This window comes from Peromyscus maniculatus, chromosome 14, assembly GCF_049852395.1.
Source record: "Peromyscus maniculatus bairdii isolate BWxNUB_F1_BW_parent chromosome 14, HU_Pman_BW_mat_3.1, whole genome shotgun sequence".
NCBI lineage: Eukaryota > Metazoa > Chordata > Mammalia > Rodentia > Cricetidae > Peromyscus > Peromyscus maniculatus.
In genome coordinates, this window is record NC_134865.1 from 86,886,949 (window position 1) to 86,903,986 (window position 17,038).

Sequence of the window (17,038 nt, forward strand, 5' to 3'; positions counted from 1 at the left end):
ACCATTATGATCCTTCTCAGGTCTTTGATGTGGTTAAAAACTAGATAGTTGTAATTTCCTCAGTAATGTCAAAAGATAAGTTAGATATAAAACCTTAAACTTACAAATATAAGATAGATAGGACATCTTCTTTAATATTGTAACTATAATTCTTGCTCGATAATTGTTTTGTTATATGTAATTTTACTATGTTAAAATTAAAACATTCCTTTTTAAAAAAAGAAGAAAAAGGGAATTGCTGTGGATATCACTCTATATAAATAAAACACTGATGGCTAGCGACCAGGCAGGAAGTATAGGCGGGACAAAGAGAGAGAAGAATTGGGGAAACAGAAAAAAGGAGGAGAGAGACTGCAGCCACTGCCAGGACAAGCAGCATGTAAAGATGCCGGTAAGCCACCAGCCATGTGGCAAGGTATAGATTTATAAAAATGGGTTAATTTAAGATATAAGAACAGTTAGCAAGAAGCCTGCCATGGCCATACAGTTTATAAGTAATTTAAGCGTCTGAGTGATTATTTTATACGTGGATTGTGGGACTGCAGGGCTTGGGGAACCTGGAGAGAAGCCCTCCAGCAACACCTATGCTTGAGATACCACCCAGTGTAAGAGCCCTTTCTCCTGTTCTGTGCAAGATGAAGGACTCTCAGCTTCTTCTCCAGCACTATGTCTGCCTACACGTAGTCCATGCTCCCCACCGTGGTGGTAATGGACTGTATCTCTGAAACAGTTAGTGAGCCACTCCAATGAAATATTTTCCTTTATAATAGTTGCCATGGTCATGGTGTCTTTATACAGAAATAGAAATCCTATCTAATATAATGCTTTTTTCTCTTTGCCTATGCCAAGGTGAATGAACCTATCTTTGCCTTTGAATGGTCTATCCCAGGTGGGTCCTACAAAGGACAATTGACCTGGAAATGGCTGCCACAAGGATTCTTGAATTCATCCACTTTATTTGATAAAGTCCCAGGAAAGACCTGCTCGGCTTTCAGGAGGAGGATACAGAGGCAACATTATTGCTCTATGTTGATAATCCACTTCTTGCAACAGATACCTTGGAAGAATATACACAAATCTCAAAGGCATTGCTGGAAGAGCTGAACCTAGGGTTATAAAGCCTCTTCCAAGAAGGCTGCAATCTATTTCGACACTGATACCTACCTCAGGTATAAAATACATGATGGTAAGTGCTTGCTTGGGACTGAACAAATCCAAGCCCTCCTAAATATCCTTCCACCTACTACCAGGTGAAAAATCTGGGAGTTCCTGGGCACTACCAGATATTATAGATGCTGAATCTTCGGGTTTGCAGTCATTGCTAAACTACTCTATGCAGCTGTTGGAGGTGAGGACTCTGAATTTACCTGAGGGGTGAAAGAATACTCAGTTGATAGAGCTGGGCAGAGAGAGGAAGTGATAAGGCAGGGTGCAGAGAGGAGCTCATTCTCTTGAGGCTGAGGATTTTGTAGAGGTAAGAACGTGGCTGACTTGTCCTGTTTCTGTGATCATTCAGCTTTCATCCCAGATATCTGGCTCTGGGTCATTTTTTTTTAATTAATAAGATTGTTTAGCAATTTGTGTTATACTCAGCATTTAAACAACTCAACGAAGCCCTGTCTGAGGCTCCCACTCTGACTCTACCAGATGTCTCCAAGCTCTACCAGTTGTTCATCCATGAGTTAAAATGGATTGCCAAGGGAGTTCTGACCAAAAATTTAGGGGCTTGGAGGAGACTAGTGACATATTTATCTAAGAGACTGGACACAGTTGCTTCAGCATGGCCTACTTGCTTAAGGCCCATACCCTCCACTGCAATGTCAGTCAAAGCAGCTTCAAAATTGACTCTGGGCCATGACATCCATCTTATCAGGTAACACTTGATGAAGACTTTGCTTCTCTTATCACCCAACCAATTGCTCCTCTCATCATCTGACCAGTTGGTGTCAAATACAATGATCATCCAGTATCAAGTATTATTGCTGGATCCTCCAACAAAAGCCCTGAACCTGGCTACTTTCCTTCCCAATAAGAGTTTGGGATCAGTCAAACACTACTGCCTTGAGAACATGGGTACCCTTACTGGGATGTGGGAGGACATCAATGATTGTCCTCTCACAAATGAAGATGCTAGATTATTTACAGATGGGAGTAGTTATATTGAAGATGGAGTTAGATGTGCTGGAGTTGTGATGGTAACACCAAATTGGGTAATATGGGCACAAGCTTTGGGACACTTGTCATTGGCCCAAAAATGTGAACTTATAGTTCTACCACAAGCCCTCCAATGGGCAAAAGGAAAAAATTATCAAAATTCTACTGATAGCTGCTATGCCTTTGCTGTGGGCTGATGGAGGGGTGTCTTTTTGTATGCTGTGAAAAGATGTTGCTCTGATTGGTTGATAAATAAAGCTGTTTGGCCAATGGTGAGGCAGAATAGGGTTAGGTGGGACATTCTAACTAGAGAGAAGGAAGCTGCAAGACAGAACAAAGAGGGTGCTGCCAGCAGCAGCCATGAGAAGCAAGATATAAAGATACCAGTAAGCCACAAGCCACATGGCTAAGTATAGATTTATAGAAATGGGTTAATTTAAGATGTAAGATCTAGCTAGTGAGAAGCCTGAGCCAATAGGCCATACAGTTTGTAATTAATATAAGCCTCTATGTGTTCATTTGGGTCTGAGTGGCTGCGGGACCACAAAGACATGGGAGCTGGGTGGGCACAGGAAAAAATTCAGTTACAGCGGGCCATGTTCTTGGGGTACTATATATAGAGAGAGGACTTTTAACATTAAACGGAAAGGACATTAAATTAAAGAGGAGATCCCGGCCCCACTAGAGGTGCTGTGGCTACCCAGTGCATTAGCAATTCTTTGTTGCCAATGACACCAAAGAGATGGTTCCTTTCAAACTAAAGATAATGATGTTGATGATTGCACTGCCCATAAGGTAGCATAAGAAGTCATAGAGCTACTAAAATTACTGCATGAACTAAGATTCCATTTCTTCCCTTTGAAACCCATTTGTAGACGAAAGGAGTTATAGTTAACAATAGGACTAAAAGCAAAGAAAGATGATCATGAATGGTTCTGGATGGAGGATGTAAGAACTGTCCTATCCCAGCAAGCAGAACTTGGAAGTCATGTCATTCTGGCTTTAGAGTCAAATATATATATGAAATCTTCAGCCATTATTAAAGAAAGTCAGCGGGACCAGACATGTTTCAGGGGTTTCCCTGAATGGAGGCCTAGAGAAGCTGTTATGTGAAGCTGTGGAGGTGAAGTCTGGATTGCCTTGGAGATGCCAAGATATTGGAGATGCCAGAGCTATGGGATGATACCTTCCAAGGAGAGTTGATAACAGGGGATGGAACCAGTCCAAGAGAAGAAAGAAGTATGTTGCTGTCAACAAAGCTGAAAAGAGATGGAGATATGAAGGGCATCTTGACATCAGACATGGAGATGCAGAGCTTGCCAGGCTCAGTTTTGGTCTTGCTTTAGTCCAGTATTTCCATACTATGGTCAGTTCCATACTGTTTAGAATGGTAATGTATATCATGTGACATTATATATTGGAATTATGTGATTTCCTTTTAAAAATTATGATTATATAGGGGGTTAGAGTTAGATTGCATGAAACAAAGAAGAGATTTTGAAGTAAATATTTTAAAATTTCTTTGAAACTGTTATAGACTACGGGAACTTTAAAAGTTAGACTAAACTAACTAATATAGATGGTATGTTTGAATACTTGGTCCTCACTTGGTGGAACGGTCTGAAAAGGATTAGGAGGTGTGGCCTTGTTGGGAAAGGTGTGTCACTGGGGAAAGGCTTTGAGGATTCTAAAGGTATTTCAGAGATCTCTGCTTCTCTTCTGTTGATCAAACTGTGAGCCTCCCAATTCTGTTCCATTCACCAATATCACAGCAATAGACAAGTAACTAAGACATATCCTTAGTATTTTGCACAATGAGGAGAACATGTCAGAGACTGAAGTTGGAATTTCTAAGGCTCTTAGAGAACAGAGCTGACTCTGTCAGTGATAATATGTAACCCAAAAGATCCAATGTGATCCATGATGGAAAACTGCGTGTGTGTGTGTGTGTGTGTGTGTGTGTGTGTGTGTGTGTGTGTGTGTGTGTTTCCTGGTAAGTTTATCTCATTTAATCTAATTTCTCATGAAGTTTTCCTAATGGGATCAGTTTATACAATTTTCATTGAAGAACAAATAAAAGCCATGGAGTAATAATCTGAATTAGCTAAAAGCAGAGCTGGGCAGATCTGAACCTGAAGTGCATAGTCTTTAGGGAGAGGAGGGGAGAGAAGGTTCCAGACCTGCTAGAAGTTATTATATAACAATCTTGGCTCCACCTTCCCCTGGTTTTCCCTTAAACATATATACCATAAACATTCTAATCAAGAAATCTGACCAGGGCTCTGCCTAGACTATTAGAAATCTCCGAAATGTTCGCGAAATTCCTTATCATGTGATTCCAGTGACCAAATCAGGGTCCTATCCGTCCTTGAAAGGTGTCATTTTGCATTTTGTTAATGGGAGACTGTGATTCCTATTTTAAAACAATACAAGAAAGACGTAATATTTTGATGATATTAGATTGTTTTAGAACATTCATTTAGAAAGAATTTCTATGGGACTGTAAGGAAAAAATGCAGCCTAGACACCAGAGAGGATCATGTCTACATAATCTCCTTGGCTGAATCTGTTTTCTGTGTGCTGTGCGCCCCCTGGTGGCCCTGAGAAGCCTCACAGTGAGGTTTATGTCTGGGTTCACATTGAGGTCTCCTCACTGTGCGTTTTGTACAGTAATAAGTAGCAGTGTCCTCAGATCTCACACTGTTCATTTGCAGGTGCAGAGTTTGTTTGGCATTGTCTCTTGAGATAGTTAATCGATCTTTCAAGGATGATACATAGTCTGTGGTACCACCATTTGGTGAAATTCGTCCAATCCATTCCAGTCCCTTCCCTGGAGCCTGTCGGACCCAGTACATCCAGTAGTCACTGAAAGTGAATCCAGAGGCTGCACATGAGAGCCTCAGGGCTGCCCCAGGCTGCAGCAGTCCACCCCCTGTCTCCACAAGCTGCACCTCACATTGAACACCTGTAAAAACAGAGAATCCTGTTAGTAAATTGCCACAAGTGCTCACTATCTATCCTGCTCATGCCCACCCACACACTGTATCTATTCTTCTCCATGAATTACCTTCTAAAAGAGCAACAATGAAAACCCAAATCACTCTCAAACCCATGGCGAGAGTTCTGTGTTCAGGGTTGATCACTGAATGGGAAGACCTGGGAATCCAGGGCTGATCTTTGCTTGAGCTTCAGCATTAATGCTGTGCTGGTTTTCTTGAGAAGAGAGAGGCCTTATTTGCATGTCTTCCTGCTATATAACAAGCTCTGTAGTTGGATCTTAGAGATGACATATTCTAGTTTGTAAACGTGCTGGGGGAATCTTGTAAAAAATATAATGGTTGGAAAATTTTGTATTTTAAGTTAATTTTTCTTGGTACACACTAAGTATCAAGGAAATTCAACCCTAATCTCCATATTCTGCATTATAGAGTGCAGTAGAGATTGCTTTGTTATATTCTCTGGAGGTCCTCTCTTTTGCTATATAGGCTTCAGCCCTAATGGACATATCAATCCCAAGTGCAGCTGCCTCCTAAGGTTGGAAACTCCCTTTCTGTATTGAGACCATGCCACATGCCTGCATTCCATTATTCAGCTAGGAAACTGGAAATCTTGTCCATACAAGTGTGTGCCCAAAAGTGTGAAATTATTCTGTTATTATCCAATTCAGTTCTTGTTTCACTGCACAATTCCCTCTTTGTTCAGTAGAAATGGGGAGTGACTGACACTAGAACTTCAGTGTATATCTCAGCATTTGACTTCTACACGTCCTTCACATGTATGAGCACAGGCCTTCCAGAAGTATGGCCTCATTCCCAATACTCTTTCCCTTGGCCTTTCTTACTCAATCTACTTAGTACGATATCCCAGGCAGTTACTTCTCCTGATCTCATCTGGAATGCCTAAGCTGGTTTTCACTTTATAAAGGTTATGATTACTGTTATTAAGGGTGGACTTCTGTCTGACTTCCCACTCAACACAATTCATCATAAATGACACCAGGCTGCACTATTTCCAGTCTTCACTGCTTCTATGGTGACTTACAGGCTGACAGGACAATAGAACAAAGAGGTTTTTCTGTTAATTTAGTGATTCAAATTGAAAGGGCTCCAGTTTCCAGCACTGCAGATAAACCAGCTGAGCTATGGGATGTCACTGGAGAACAGTTTGTTTTTCACTCTTTAGCAACATGAGCAAAGCAGATCACATGGGGGTCTGCTCGTCTGATTTTTCACAGGACAGAAGCTTAGGAGTGATGGTGATATTGGGAAGTTGCAATTTACACAGTTCAGAAACTCAGATCAAGTTTGAAATGGTGCAGCATAAAGTGGCCGAACCTGTTAGAAGCAAATTGTGCTGCAAGAAAGATTCGAAGGGAAGAATCAGGATGATTTCATCCACAGAGGGTGGCATTGTTCACCGTTAGCATGTGGTCACCTGCAATGAAGAATAGAAAACTTAAAATGTAATTTAAAAAAAACGGAAAAAAAGAGAGAAGAGACATGAGAGCATAGAGGCAACATGGGAAGTCAGAGTTGCTACATTGCGGACTCCAAAATCTAAATGAGAATAACAGAGGTTACACGAACATTCCAGCAATAAACATCTGAAAAGGAATCAACTTGATGACTTGATGATACGCACCTAACTTCTCCTCTAAAAATCTAAGAAAAGACAAAGCAGATGTCTCTCTCTGTCTCTGTCGTCTCTCTCTTTCTCTCTGTCTCTGTCTCTGTCTCTCTCTCTCTCACACACACACACACAAACACACACACACATCTATATATATATACAAGTAACCCTTTATCCCTTAAAATTGAGGAGATTCTCAGCCCTGAAGGTCCCCTTGGGTAGACTTATGATGCTCTCTTGACAGAAAACAGGAAAATTTTCACAGTAATTGACAGTGAGATCAAACAGACCAACAGGTAACAAGAGCATATCATGAATCTTCAGAATGTGGGATAAAGTTCAGTGTCCTTGAACAATCCTATTTCAGAGACTCAGGGATTTAGCACCAGAACCTTCATTTCTAAGCACATGCTCGAGGAAGGTGATCATGACATGTTGGATCTGATCAGAATCTTTTCTTTTTTCTTTTTGTTTTTCGAGACAGGAGTTCTCTGTGAAGCTTTGTGCCTTTCCTAGATCTTGCTCTGTAGACCAGGCTGGACTCGAACTCACAAAGATCCACCTGGCTCTGCCTCCCGAGTGCTGGGATTAAAGGTGTGAGCCACCACCGCCCGGCTCCTGATCAGAATCTCAAGAAAAACCTTGACACAAGGAGGTACGTTAATGTCTTCGTATGTGTAATTGTTTTTTTTTCTCTCCAGTATTTGATAGCTATTTGAGTTGTTTTAACTTTTTTACTATTAGCAACACACTGCTATAAACTTTCATGTACATGTTTGTTTCATAGGTGCACATTTTCAGTAGTTTGAGGATATATTCCTAAGGGTAGAATTGTTGAGTAACAGAGTAACAATGTTTTGCATTTTGACCAACCACCAAACTGTTTTGCCAAAGTGGCACACCATTTTACAATCTCACCAAATCCTTGTTTTTAAGGCTCTGATTTTTGTACAAAAGCATTCAATCATTCTGTCAGACCAAACCAGGAAAAGTAAGCTATAGTTCAGAGCTGTTCTATTCCATTTACTATGCAAAGCCAATCTTGGCGTTTGCAACTCTCAGCCCTTTTGAGTATTCTTGCAGTGTTCACCTTTTCCTCCACCACTTTTTTTTCTTCTTTTTTTTCTGGTTTATTTCTATCTATTACAAATGTATAAAAAATCCTCCATCAACGCTGCTGTTAGCAGCAGAACCTTGAGAAATATACCTTTGGTTTGCCTCAGAAAAGGAACACATATTGCACTGTAAAGTTTATAAAATTGGCGCAAAACATTGTGATAATGTTACAATACCAGTTTTAAGAGTTCAGTGACTAATGGGGAGCCGATGGGATACATGCAGAACTGTGAAAGCGATCTCACTTAGCCAGCTGTACACGTAGACTGTAAATCTACATTCAGATCATTTCTGAACTAAGACTATCATCTCAGTTTATCTGTTGAGGTCAACCAGGAAACCCTAGAATATACCTTGATTTTTGCAAAAAACAAAATAGGTGGAGGGGTTTCTTCAGCATTTCAGTCCACGAATAACAGTATCCTAACAGGCAAAGTGTTCTCTCACTGTCAACATAGAATGAACTGCTGCTGGAGGTCAACTTGTGTTTTAATTTGCATTAGCACTTACATGCATAGTAGTCCAAATTGTTGACCTCATGACTTTAAAAAGTAACTCTAAAAAAGTAAAAGGGCCCTTCTTGGAAGACTAAAGACATCCAGCCACAGTTGTAAAAAATCGCATCAAAACAATATACCCTTTTATGAATTACACCTCAATTAAAAAAGAAGTAGCCCCAAATAAGAAGCAGCTCTGAAAAAGAAAATATAACTTAAGAAATTTGAAAAAAACAAGGAGAATACAGGTTCAAAAATAATTAAGATACATTTTCTTAAGGCTACCTAGAATTAGGTTTTAAAGAATTCTACCATTTCAAGTTTACCACTAGTTACTAGATACCTATTTACAAACAAGATGTTCACTTTTTTTGATCCTTTATCAAGAGAAAAATCTACCTTCAGACTATGAGGGTGGTGATGGGGAGGGACCAGAAAACAAGATTCAAACAATCCCATGCAAATATCACATTTTTCCAATGGAAGAACTCCAAACTGCACTAGAAGTTCCAATCACCAAGACACTTTCCATTGAAATGATTCAAGTACAACTACATGGCACCAAGGCCTAGGCCTAACATAGGCCTGACAACCAAGTCCTTGGTTTCTGGAAGAAAGGCCTCAAAAGTCCCACTCAGTTCCACATAACAATACTTCAAAGATCAATTAGGTTTTCCTTTCCTTAATATTTTTGTTTTTGACTTCTAATCTTAAAGACTAGATTAAAACTCAGCTCATTTCCCAGAAGGCATTGCTTCCCTTTGCTCCACGAAAGAGTCCACCAAGACCTCTTCCTCAAAACCTTCCATCCCTCAGCCTCCAGTCTGTGCCCGTGATGCATCTTTCTCAACATCCTGAAAAGGCAATGTAGGTAAAATATGCTCACAAACACCAAAACTAGCTGTCAGAAAGACGTAACTAGCTTTATAATTTAAGTTCCAAAACACAAATACTTGCAGCTTGATCTGCACTGACAATGATTGTCGAAGCCCAGAATTCAACATTCACAAATTCTCATTCACACACACAAAACACACCATTATCACACAACCTGTGTCTTGAGAGAATCTTCCGCTCCTTAAATCTTTGGCCTCCCAGTCAATCCCAAGTTCAACCAACTTTAACCAAAACTTCACTCAGAATTTCACCAAGCTTTTCACCCACACATTAATGCCTGTGGCATCCTTCATCAACTGTCAAAATCTGAAGCCTGCTCAGAGATCACCAGGTAAAAGAAAACAAATGAAATACACAGAGGCTATTTCAAAACAGAACATGACCATCATCCAAAAAAAAAAAAAAAATGTCACGATTCCCGATTGGGATCATCTTTTGTTTCCCACGTTGGACTATTTCACGCTCCGGCATTGGCCAAAGGACACGAGAGCTGGTTCTGGAGCATACAGTCTCTCACACAGGTGTCCCCAGAGGAACACCAGAGACAAAGTCACGCGAGGCCTCTCCCGCACAGAGACTGTCCCACAGGGGCAGTGAGGGAGGACACCCACTAGTCCGTGGAGATCCCTGAGAGAGCACGATTCTCAAAATCTGGACTGTACACAATTCACATCAGCCCTGCCCAGGCACCCACTGGAAGAAAGATGCAGCTGTTTGCCAGAACTCAGCACTCCACTCTAGATCTCTGCTGCCTTAGTCTCCGTCGCGGATTTCCGAGTTCTGGTAGTTACCTGGACCACTGAGGCATTGGCACAAGACTTCTCTTTTGAAACATCCTTTTTCTCTAGATATTAGGATAGCTACATCAGCTTGTTTCTTAGGTCCATTTGCTTGGAAAGCCTTTTCCCAGCCCTTTACTCGGAGGTAGAGTCTATCTGAAGTTAAGGTGTGTTCCTTGTATGCAGCAGATGGATGGGTTCTGTTTTCTTATCCATTCTGTTAGCCTATGTCTTTTTATAGGTGAGTTGAGACTATTGATATTGATGGATATTAATGACCAGTGATCATTAATTCCTGTTATTTTTTGTGGTTGTGTTGTATTGTCCTTCTGTGGTGTATGTTGGTGTGGGATTATCTATTGCTTGATTTTTCATGGATGTGTTTAGCTTCTTTGGGTTGAATTTTCCCTTCTAGTTCTTTCTGTAGGGCTGGGTTTGTAGACAGGTATTGATTAAATCTGGTTTTATCCTGGAATATTTTGTTTACTCCGCCTATGGTGATTAAGAGTTTTGCTGGGTATAATAGTCTAGGTTGGCATCCGTGGTCTCTTAGTGTCTGCATGAGATTTGTCCATGATCTTCTAGCTTTCATAGTATCCATTGAGTAGTCTGGTGTTATTCTCATGGGTTTACCTTTATGTGTTACTTGGTCTTTTTCCTTTGTGGCTCTTAATATTTTTTCTTTGTTCTGTGTGTTTAGTGTTTTGATTATTATGTGGCGAGGGGACTTTATTTGGATCCAGCCTATTCGGTGTTCTGTAAGCTTCTTGTATCTTCATAGGTATTTCTTTCTTTAGGTTAGGAAGGTTTTCTTCTATGATTTTGTTGAATATATTTTCTGTGCCTTTGAGCTGGTATTCTCCTTCTTCTGTCCCTATTATTCTTAGGTTTGGTCTTTTCATGGTGTCCCATATTTCCTGGACGTTTTGTGTTACAACTTTTTTGTCTTTACTGTTTTCTTTGACTGATGAATCTATTTTCTCTATCGTGTCTTCAGTGTCAGAGATTCTCTGTTCCATCTCTTGCAATCAGTTGGTTATGCTTGTTTCTGTAGTTCCTGTTCGTTTTGTCAGGATTTCTATTTCCAGCATTCCCTCAGCATGTGCTTTCTTTATTGTCTCAAATTCATTTTTCAGATCTTGGAATGTTTCTTTCATCTGTTTAATTGCCTTTTCTTGGCTTGATTTGATTTCTTCCCATTTTTTGTTCATTTTTTCTTCCATTTCTTTAAGGAAGTTTTTTATTTCCTCTTTAATGGAGTTTTTCATTTCCTCTTTAAGGGAAGTTTTTATTTCCTCTTTAAGAGAGTTTTTCATTTCCTCTTTAAGGAAAGTTTTTATTTCCTCATTGAGGGAATGTTTTATTTCTTCTTTAAGGGCCTCTATCATCTTCTTAAAGTCATTTTTAGGGTTGATTTCTTCTATTTCTTCTGTCATGGTATGTTTAGGTCTTGCAGGTGTAGAATCACTAGGTTCTGATGTTGCCATATAGGTCTTTATGTTGTTGCCTGTATTTTTGCAATGGCGTCTACTCATCTTTTCCTCTGTGCGGTGCAGGTGGTGTCTGTGTCTGAGAGTGCCTCTCTTGTTCTAATTTTTAGTCTTGGTTTAGTAGGGGTTCTTGGTTAAATTGGTACTATTGGGCTGTTTCTTCAGGGACAGCTGATCTCAGTCAGTGAATTATATACTTATGATTCTGGTGATCTGGTTTAGTGACTGGGTAGCGCCTTCTTCTGTGTTCCCAGGTCAGGTTTTGTTCATTTGTCAACTCCTCAGCTGATCTTGTATCTTCAGACTTCAAACTGTAGGCATCTGAATCCTCTCCCAGATGGGTTTCAGCTGAGCAGGGTAGTCTCACCAACACCTCCAAGTTGTTGGCTTTCACAGGATCAGCAGTTGGGCCCTGGGTTGTCCCCAGACAGAGTGCCCAGACTCGCCCTGTTTCCGACCCACAGAGATAGCCTCTTCCCCAGGTGTTGGGGACAGGGCCATCCCCGCTCCAAGCTGCTTCTGCCCCTCTCCATCCCCGGGCCTGTCCACCCCTGTGGCCCGCCGCCACAGGCCCACCCGTGTCCACTTGTCTCCGCCGCCGGGCCTGTATGTCCCCGTCATCTGCCACCGGGTCTGTCTGCCCCCGCGCGGGCCGCCAACGGGCCTGTATGTCTCTGCTGGCTGCCGCCGCGTGCCTACCCACCTCTGCTTGTCACTGCCGCCAGGCCCATCCACCTCTGCAGGCCGCCACCAGGCCTGTATGTCTCTGCTGGTTGCCGCTGGGCCTGTATGTCCCTGTTGGCCGCTGCCACCGGGCCCGTCCACTTCCGCAGGTCGCCGACCTGCGTCCGCCTGTCTCCCCCACATGGCCTGTCTACTTCTGTGGGCCGCCGCTGGGCCTGAATGTCTCTGTTGGCCACCACCGCCGGGCCCGTCCACCTCCATCTGCTTATTTCTGCTGCCGGGCCCGTCCACCTCCGCGGGCTGCTGCCACAGGCCTACCTGCGTCTGCTTGTCTCTGCCATCTTCTTTTTGTGTAATTGTTTTAAAGTATAACTACTGTCAGTAAACTAAAATTACTGAACAGGTAAAAATACATTCTACACAAATCTGCCAACATAATTTCTGTCCTGAAATCTACATAAAAATGAATCTTGTGGTAGCAAGTATATGTAATCCTAGCATGCCTTCACAAATAGTTGTTGTGTGATATTTTGATCATGTTCTGACAAATAAAGCTTGCTTGGAGTTAGAGGATAGACCTAGCCATTAGCTAACTAAAATTAACCACAGAGGTTTTGGATGACTGAGGACAGAGAGGACAGAAAGTACTAAGGCTGTACAGAGAGAGATCCAGGCCCTTTTGGAGGAAGGAATGGAGCAGGTAGGAGAGGACTGGCGGCTTCTCTGCTTCTCTGATCCTTCATGTTCTTACCCTGATATCTGACTTCCAATTTTTTATTATAAAGAATTATTAGATAAACCCTTCACATAGGGAAAGTTTAGAAGGGAAGTGTGCCCAAATCATGGGGTAACTATATTTGTTCTGTACAGCAGAGCAGCAGATACAAGAGAGATCCTACCTCAGCAGAGGAAAGGAGAGATCCAGCTCCTGAAGTGTTATTTTCTCACTGCCATGCTGTGACCTGGTATGTATGTGAGACCTGAAGTACTGTCCCACCTACTCACAAAGTTCATCAGTTTCTTTTCTCTGTGTCCTGCAGAATTTCTGACAGTTTCTCCTGTGAAACAGAAATATGAAGGACCATCTCACCTTGTTTTGGCAAAGTGCAGTGGTCATTTTTCTATGGGCCCTGCATGTCCACTTTGCCAAGCAGTCCATGAAAAAGCAGTATCATGTCCAAATGGATAGCCTTTTCCACACTGTAAGCCAACTTCATAATGAGTTTCTTTGATGCCTATCATCCTCTTTGAAGTAACTGGTACTACCATGAGCAGATGTGTCTCACTGTCCAGAATGTCTATGTTTTTAAAACATTTTAAATGCCATAATCTGTAGGTCTTTGAAGTGTTTGAAGATTACCTATCTATCTGAAATATATCTCTGCCTATCTAGAAAACCTAATTAACATGACTAAAAGTCTGATTAATATAGGTGACTAATAATTTTACTTTTAACTATATATTACATTTTTAATTGAGTTGTGTAAATGCAATACCTTAAACAAGAGTACAAATATACATACAATATAATAAATCTAACTCTAAATTTGTATCAATAAAATACATACCAATATAAAATATTTTGTGATTAATGCTTGTCTTTTGAATTAAAGTAGATTTAATAATCTACTCTTATCCCCATCATTTCTAGATCATATCCTTTTTCTTTTTGAGAAAGAGATTGACTATTACCAATAACAACTTACAACCACCCCCCCTTAAATGAAAACAAACATTCATAAAAAATATTTTGGGAATTTGGGCATAGTTCTCTACACTAATTCCTGCTGCTTGTCCTGCTGGTAATCTCATGGGGACCCTGAGAAAATTTAGAATTATGGTCATGTCCTGACTGGGGTATTTTGTGTTGCTAATTCATCTCAGCTAGCAGCCTTGAAGCTTTTTTTGGATACAGAACTCAGGAAACTTTAACAGTGGTTTATTAAAGCGTAAGATCACATGGAACATCTTTTTTATTGGTTTATGATCCACTTGTGAAAATATATAAACTTTTAAAGGTAACATATATATCAGTATCAATATAAATTCAGACTGTGTATTTTATATAAGTCAGCCAAAGATAAATTTTTGTTTTATGTTTGAGCAGGTAAAACACATGTTGTGTGTCTTGTAGTCACTTTAGGTTTAGTATTTTAATGTATGTAGTTATCATTTCAGGTGGTCAAACTTGATTAAATTTGATTTTTCTTAACCTGGGACGAATCCATAGCCTCTTATTTTTTTTTTTTTTGAAAATGAAAACACAACATCTTTGTCAAAGTAACACATCTAATTTAGCAGCTTTAAAGGCTGCATATTTTTCTCTTTTCTCTCTCAAGCCTGCCCGTGTCTTTTAAACACACTGAAACCCATTTAGAAGCATTTCTGTCTAACTCTGTTTTACTATGTATCTTAACCCTTTTTGTCTGTGTGAGCAAAAGCTAAGTCTGCCATGCAGTGCACTCGGAAGCCTAGAGATGCTTCTGTGTACTGTGGCAGGAATCTCCCATGTTTTAGCTCCAGTGCGAATGCTACAGCCAGGGAAAGAGACATGAACTATGAAACTGCTCTTGGCTGCATTTTTGTTTATCTACAATCCTTTTTTAAAGCTTTTTTTAAGGCTTTGTATGGATGTACATATATCATGTTGGAGGGTCAAATGTAAACAGAAATTTCTGTCCCACCAGCAGCTCCCAAATACCCAGTAACCACTTCCCAAATAATTGACTCAGAGGCTTATATTAATTATAAATGTTTGGACATTAACTCAGGTTTGCTACTAATTATTACACTTAAATTAACCCATAAGTTTTATTTATGTTCATCCACATGGCTCATGGCTTGTTACCTCATTTTCTACAATTCCCACATGCTCTGTGGCTGGCTGGCATCTGACACCAACCCACTCAGCTTTCCAACACAGTACACGTACCAACAAGTCATGCTTACCGCCCCAGTTCTAGGGAGCAGTATTATGTGGTGAGCAGCTGTGTTCTTAAGCCCACAGGCAGCATCAGGGCCTCTCTGTACAGCTGTACACTATTAGGTGATATGAAGCTTCAATGTAGCATCAGATTAGACCAGGATCCTTACTAATGGTATTTAAGATAAACTGTCCCCAGGAAAACCTGTCCAGTTCACAAGGACATAATGGTCAGCTGTCTGATTTGCTCAACCAAGGTTAAAGATGCAAAGAAATCTAATTGCTATGCCATTTCTGACTGGTAACACAGGCAGTGATTAACTCTCTGCACAAATTCCTAACCTCAGTTTTATAATTCGGGCACATAATTTAAAGACTCAAAGTTTAGCCAACTAACTGTTTTTATATTGGGTCCTGGGAATGCACAAGTTACAGGGAAAATTTACCAAGGTCTAGGGCCAAATAGCTTTCATTCAGCTACGCCTTGGAGAATGATTTCCTAACTGGCCAAGATTACAGAATATAATCTGATATCATAGACCCAAGAAAGAGTGGCAAATTTCCTTTTTTATTGTCTACAGTTCCACACAGGACAGAAAAATATACTTTAAAATTTAAAATGCCTTTACTTTCCCTGTGCCTTGGAGAGTGTCAAGTGAGTTTATCTGCACTCATGTCTCCACCCCTCTGCCCTGCCACTTGCAATTGGGGGAGGTGGATTCACAGCCTTGCCTACCACTCATTGCTGACTCTCCCTGTTAACACTGCTCTCTCTATCTGTAAACACTCCTGGTGCAAGGGAGCCTAACATTTTACAACTCTTAATCACAAAATGTTAATTTAAAATGTTTATTACACTCAGAAATATAAGATGTTGTACAAGATTTCCTTATTTTTCTTAGACTCCCCAGTAGCTTAGTTTTATAACTCCTTTAAGACTCTTATATAGATATTAAAATGACTGGTTATTTCTTTGCAGCTGCAAGTTATAGTCCCACCAATTAGGGAGTTGAGATTGATTGAATGTAAATGGTTGGGATGACTATGTTTCTTATCATTTACTTAGAAATGGAATGTGATTTTCAAATGTATTGCCTGAAGGATTCTTTTGGGTATTTATAGCTATTAAGAACAGAGAGATTTGGAATTCAACTTGAAAAAACAAAGAGAGAAACCATCAAATAGTTATGAATGTAACTTTCCCTGTAAAAACCATCAGAGCAATAAAAGTCTTAGATTTCACAATGCTGTAGATTTTGCTTTTGAGCCTTGCCCAGAGTCTGGTTCTTCTTGGGTTGTATTATATAATGAAAAGGAACACACTGATTAAGGAAAGTTACAAAATGTACAAATTGTGGGAAAAAAAGGAGCAACAGAAAGAGGGATGGAACTGAGCCCTTTGTTCAAGGAGGTCAACTGACTGAGAAATGGAACAGAATGAGTGGTGACCTCAGGGCATGACCCCCCCAGCTATGCTTCCAACTTGTGAAAAGGAATTAAAGAAAAACTTGTCATCCAGTTTGGTGGTACATGTCTTTAATCCCTCTACCCAGAAGGTAGAGGCAGAAGGATCTCTGAGTTTTAGACTAGCCTAGTTTACAGAGTAAAAGATTTAAATTCCTTACCTCAATCTGGCTTGACATCCATGTTTAATAAAGGATGAATTGAATTTCCCTAAGTAAATCAGGAGATAAGACATTTGCCTTAGAGATATTAAAGCATGGAATTGTCAAGTCTGTCACAGTGGGTATGTAACCGTAGAGATAATAAAACATGAGGTCGTAAAACCTGTCACACTGAGTATTAAAAAATGACATGAAATATGTCCTAATCTTAAGATTGTAAACATGCTGCTTGCTCTGATTGGCT

The 17,038-nt window shown here is 40.4% G+C and overlaps 1 pseudogene; it reads right to left on the reverse strand.

The window, feature by feature from the left end:
* Positions 1 to 4,697: 4,697 nt before the first annotated feature.
* On the reverse strand, positions 4,698 to 5,267 carry LOC107400116 (immunoglobulin heavy variable 3-74 pseudogene; annotated as a pseudogene).
* Between the last annotated feature and the right edge of the window lie 11,771 nt (positions 5,268 to 17,038).